Raw genomic sequence first — 5,713 nt, 5'->3', positions numbered from 1 at the left:
AGCTGGTGGAAGTGCTCACCAAGCCACTTTCAATCATTTACCAGCAGTCCTGGCTAACTGGGGAGGTCCCAGTTGAGTGGAGGTTGGCACATGTGATGTCCATCTACACTAAGGGCTGGAAAGAGGATCTGGGGAACTACAAGCCTGTCAGTCTGGCCTCAGTGCAGGGGAAGGTTATGGAGCAGATCATCTCGAGTGCCATCACACAGCACGTACAGGACAACCAGGTGATCAGGCCCAGTCAGCGTGTGTTTATGAAAGGCAGGTCCTGCTCGACTAGCCTGATCCCCTTCTATGACAAGATGGCCCACTTAGCGGATGAGGGAAAGGCCATAGATGTTGTCTACCTAGACTTCAGTAAAGCCTTTGACACCATTTCCCACAGCATTCTCCTGGAGAAACCGGCTGCTCATGGCTTGCATGGGCGTACACTTTGCTGGGTAAAAACCAGTCTGGATGGCCAGACCCAAGGAGTGGTGGTGAATGGAGTTAAATCCATTTGGTGTCCAGTCACAACTGGTGTTCCCCAGGGCTCAGTACTGGGGCCAGTTGTGTTTAAGCTCTTTATCAATAATCTGGACGAGGGGATCAAGTGCACCCTCAGTAAGTTTGCAGACAACACTGAGTTGGGTGGGAGTGTTGATGTGCTTGGGGGTAGGAAAGTTCCACAGAGGGATCTGGACAGGCTGGATGGACGGGCCAAGGCCAACTGTATGAGGTTCAACAAGGCTCAGCGCTGGGTCCTGCACTTGGGTCACAACAACCCCATGCAACGCTACAGGCTTGGGGAAGAGTGGCTGCAAAGCTGCCGGGTGGAAAAAGACCTCGGTGTGTTGGTCGACAGCCAGCTGAATATGAGCCAGCAGTGTGCCCAGGTGGCCAAGGCGGCCAATGGCATCCTGGCTTGTATCAGATATAGTGTGGCCAGCAGGAGCAGGGAGGTGATCGTCCCCCTGTACTGGGCACTGGTAAGACTGCATCTCGAATACTGTGTTCAGTTTTGGGCCCTGCACTACAAGACAGACATTGGGGTGCTGAAGCGTGTCCACAGAAGGGCAACGAAGCTGGTGATGGGCTTGGGGCACGAGTCTTATGAGGAGTGGCTGAGGGAACCAAGGCAGTTTAGCCTGGAGAAAGGGAGGCTGAGGGGAGACCTTATCACTCTCTACAACTACCTGAAAGGAGGTTGCAGCAAGGCAAATAACAGTTTCTTCTCCCAAGTAACAAGTGATAGAATAAGAAGAAACAGCCTCAAGTTGCACCAGGGGAGGTTTATATTAGGTATTAGGAAAAATTTCTTCACCAAAAGGTTTGTAAAGCATTGGAACAGGCTGCCCAGGGAAGTGGTTGAGTCACCATCCCTGGAGGTATTTAGAAGACGTGTAGACGTGGCGCTTAGGGACATGGTTTAGTGGTGGACTTGGCAGTGTTAGGCTAACAGTTGGACTTGACGATCTTAAGGGTCTTTTCAAACCTAAATGATTCTACGATTCTATAAGGAAGTCAGTCAGTCGCATGATCATTAACAGCTCTAGAGTGACTCACTTCTTCCTACTGAAGACATGAAGACACAGCAACAAAAATTGCAGCTCTAGACTGGTTTCTGAGCATGAAGGGATTAGAACAAAGATTCATAACCTACCTCGTGGCTGGGTGCAGTCTTCCAGCAATCAGTACCAAACATGTAAGCCATGTCTGAGAAGAATTAATTTCACATAAAAAAAAAATTCTAGGGGCAATGTATTCTTTTCATATTCTTATGTATATATATGCTTTGTATACTTTAATATTCAGTTAACAATTGGTACGCAGGCACTAACTAAAATCCAGCACAGCCATCTTCTATATCCTTTGAGATTTTAAGATCTAAGAATCGTCATAGGTGAGAAAAATTAAAGTTATGTGGGATAGCAAGTTACTGCATGTCATCACGTATGGAGATATTTGCCACGTTAAGTACACGTAAACTAATTTGAGGAACAGCATCCCTCAGTGACAGAAGGGTGCTTACCACAGTGAGCTTACCACTGAGACTCTATACACAGCTGACATGAAGACGTTGATATGCAATCACTGTACACTGCAACAACTCCTGATGCCATGCTTCTCTGGATCATGCAGTTATAAGAGAAATTCACTAATTTTTACAGAAATTCCTGTAATGAACTTCTGCCTGAATCAACTCAAACGCCGTTCCAAAACCATTCAGGTGTCACTGATGTTCAGCTGACCAGCAAGCAAACAAACAAACATGGCAGTTCCCTCCGCCACCTCACCTGGTACCTGCAAGAATATCTGGGCTGATCCAAAAGCAGAAATAAGTGTCTGGGAGCAGGTCAGCAGCTTTCTAGCAACGGTAGGACTAGCTTATACCAGCTTAAATGTTTGTGAAATGACGACCCAACTAACTGGTGATACCAAAACAGATCAAGAAAAAAACATCTTTTCCACTAGGAGACGGTTACTTTCTCCTCAGATAAAAGAAAACTGGAGAGATGGTGGGAAAAGGGAAGTCAGCCAACCAGTCACAAGAAGAAAGCAAGTCTTATGAATAGAGGGGAGACTGCAAGTGTCATCTATTTTGATGTTAATTAAGATTTTAACTGGACTCTCATGAGAACTACCATGTTTTTGTACATATAAAAACACATTGTGCAACTTTCTGCCATTAAAACTGACTCAACAGCAGCGCACATTAAATGAAGGGCAGAGTTTATTCCAGCAGCTCCCTCTGTCCTGATAGTCTTCCAAAGCTTCTCCCCGCTCCCACAGTGTCTCCTCCATATCTTCTTGGCACTGAGCTCCAACAAGAGCTAGAAAAAGCTAAGTTGCAGCTCTGCAAATGAAGGTACAAACTATTTTTGTATCATTGAAATACGGTACTGTATATGGGGAGCAAAAATAGTTAACAATTCCAAAAGAGTAACTATTGACATCTCCCTGTGAAAACTGAAGTGTGACCGGATTTCAGGAAGCCTGCGTAAAATATTTCCTATTGTCATCAAATGACTTGGACTACTGAATAGGGATAAGCTTTTTAAATTTGTGGACAACATCAAGATGCAGGCAGATGCAAACAAATTACAGGGCAGAATCAGAACTACAAATTATCCAGAAAAATATTTATTTATTTTAAGAAAAAAAAATCCTCGAGTCCTCTTGGGATACATATACCATTAAGAAAAGCATGACAAGGCTACGCTTTGATTCCTGGTTAGACACAGCATTTTAGACTATGGAAGTAGGAAGCCAGGGACACCTATTTATAGGTTACAGATGTTTTAACACACACCCAAGTTAAAAATTCTGGTGCTAAGAAATGAGGTTTCGAGCAGCAATACCAGTTTAAAGTTACTTCCTCATCACCACTCCTCGGTGTTCTCACATCACTGGGCCTCAGGCCTGGACATTACTACTACACAGCATGAAAATTGACGAGACAGGTGAGCTCCCCTGTCAGGTTGCTCCAGCCCAGGCCATATGATTTTGCTCACTAAGAAAAGCTAACCCAGTAAAAGAGAATTAATATAATTTCTGCCAGATTAGCAGACAACTTTTAGGAGCGCTGGGAGGCAAAGTACAGCAGCATCAGGCTGTTAGATTTGCTCAGCCATCTCATGAAGTTTCAGTGTAAGACTCTTAAGATTTCTGACAATAGTGCAGATCACATTTTTCCTAAAGTAATCCTGAGAATTTATGGACAGTCTTGGTTTCAGATCAATGTGAGACTTCCCAGAGGGATCCTTCTAAACTGTCAAACAATTACAATAATTTCAGTGCTGTTGACAGCAAAATGATTGTCACAGGGTTGTGCAGCTGGCCACTGGCAGAGAAAACATGCAGGTTTACAATAATTATGCCTTAAATCCTATACTTTCTCAGCAGATTTTAGTGAAAAAGTCAAAACTGAACATATATATCACTTATATTAGGGCTCACGGAGATACTGATTCCTAGTGAGTGGTAAGACTTGCAGCCCTTACACTCACACGTCAACCCTCTGACTTCACTGGGACTGCAGGTTTAAAAAACAGGACCCAAGTTCTATTTGAGTAACAACTTCTCTTTGAACAATTTAAATGTTAACAAACAGGTTCTCTGTGTTTGCTGCGGATTCATCTTAGGGACACCTAATCTGTAGGCTACAAAATAATCTGTAAGCAAACTGGTTACATAGTACCAACCCACCTTATGATCTTTCAGAAAAAAAAAAAAAATCCCTTTCCCATACAGTATGCTAATATTCCAAACAGAATTGGAAACTAAACATTCAGGAGTTCACTTTTTAAATATTAGCCTGCCAAAGTTCCACTAAATTCTCAAAGGTTGTCTATATTATCAATTTTTTTGCTTAAAGCACTGAGAATTCTCATTAACTGTAGAGCATGTATGCCCTGGAGCACTTGGGCTGCACCTAGAGAGGCTAGGGAGTAACTTGTAGGTAGCCAGGCGACTTTTGTAACTATTTACTGTGCACTCTTACTGGGTGAAATGGTCAAGACTGTTGGAAAGAGACGGAAGCAATGGCCTGCAACAAACCAGGTGCCTCCTCCATCCCGAAGTGCTTAGATGTTACTACACAACAATACCAAGCTATTAGCTTGTGAAGACCCTACCTGCAGGCTTAAAGCAAGTTACAAAACTTGCTTTACCACAGGGACAACTATGCAAACCAACAGATGAAAGATTTCTTCATACTTAAAAGAATCCGGGGGGGGGGGGGGGCGGAAGAATATGTGCTAATGAAGACATTCATACCTTGATTAGTTTTGCAGCCTTTAAAAAAAAAAGACTGTTGTACACAGTCATTAACCAACCATTTCTGGGTTTTTTTTCTAAATAATTCTCCTATTAGTATTAAATAAATACTTTGTTAAGAGAAGAGGACCAATCAGCTAGGTTCACCAGCAAAGAACCACCACGGGCTGTAAACCTGTGCGGTGTTACAGGGCACACAGAACATTACAAAGAATAGCTGGTATATGCAGAGATCGTTAAAAAAATCTGGAATTATTACGTTGTCGTTCAACCTCTTTTAAATGTGAGAAAATGGAAAGATAAAGAAATCAGGCGAGTTACACAGCCCCTCAGCAGCTCAGGCAAAAACACAACTTAAGATATGGTAGCACTTACCTACCAAAAAACCTATTAATGTACAGAATTACTACATTTTTTCCTGCCTCCGCAACTCAGCGGCTAGAAACCAAAGAAACACAGACTGATTCGACAAGTACCTCTCTGCAAACCTGGAGGCACAGTACCTTCTCCCTCCTTACCAGCTCACGACCGTCCTCTATAACGGGGTCTTTAGTTAAACGAGAGTTGAGCCTTATAACCCACCCGCCAACAACGCCCGTGACCCGGTACTCAGCGGAGAAAGAGAACAAAACCACTGGAAAGCAGCATTTTCACTGCGCTGAGTCTTTGTTTCAGCGGCAAGAGGCTGCCTACGCTGCAAACACTTCACTTACTTAACTGGACGGAGGCGCCCGGCTCCGCCGAGACCCCCGCCACACGCAGACCCCTCCTCCCCCGGCCTCCCGCCCGCCAGCCCCGCCCGCCCCCCCCGCCACGGGGCGGAGAAAGGCTCCTGCCGCCGGGCCGGGCCGGCGGAGAAGGGCAAGGGAACGGGGAGGAGGGGAGACCCCCGCCCCGGGGAACGGGGAGGAGGGGAGACCCCCGCCCCGCTGGTTGCTCCGAGGGGCCCCGGGGA

This window comes from Haliaeetus leucocephalus, unplaced genomic scaffold (assembly GCF_000737465.1).
Source record: "Haliaeetus leucocephalus isolate CR32 unplaced genomic scaffold, Haliaeetus_leucocephalus-4.0 Scaffold763, whole genome shotgun sequence".
Classification (NCBI taxonomy): Eukaryota; Metazoa; Chordata; class Aves; order Accipitriformes; family Accipitridae; genus Haliaeetus; species Haliaeetus leucocephalus.
The sequence above is the reverse complement of the archived record's forward strand: the minus strand, read 5'-3'. Positions refer to the sequence as shown.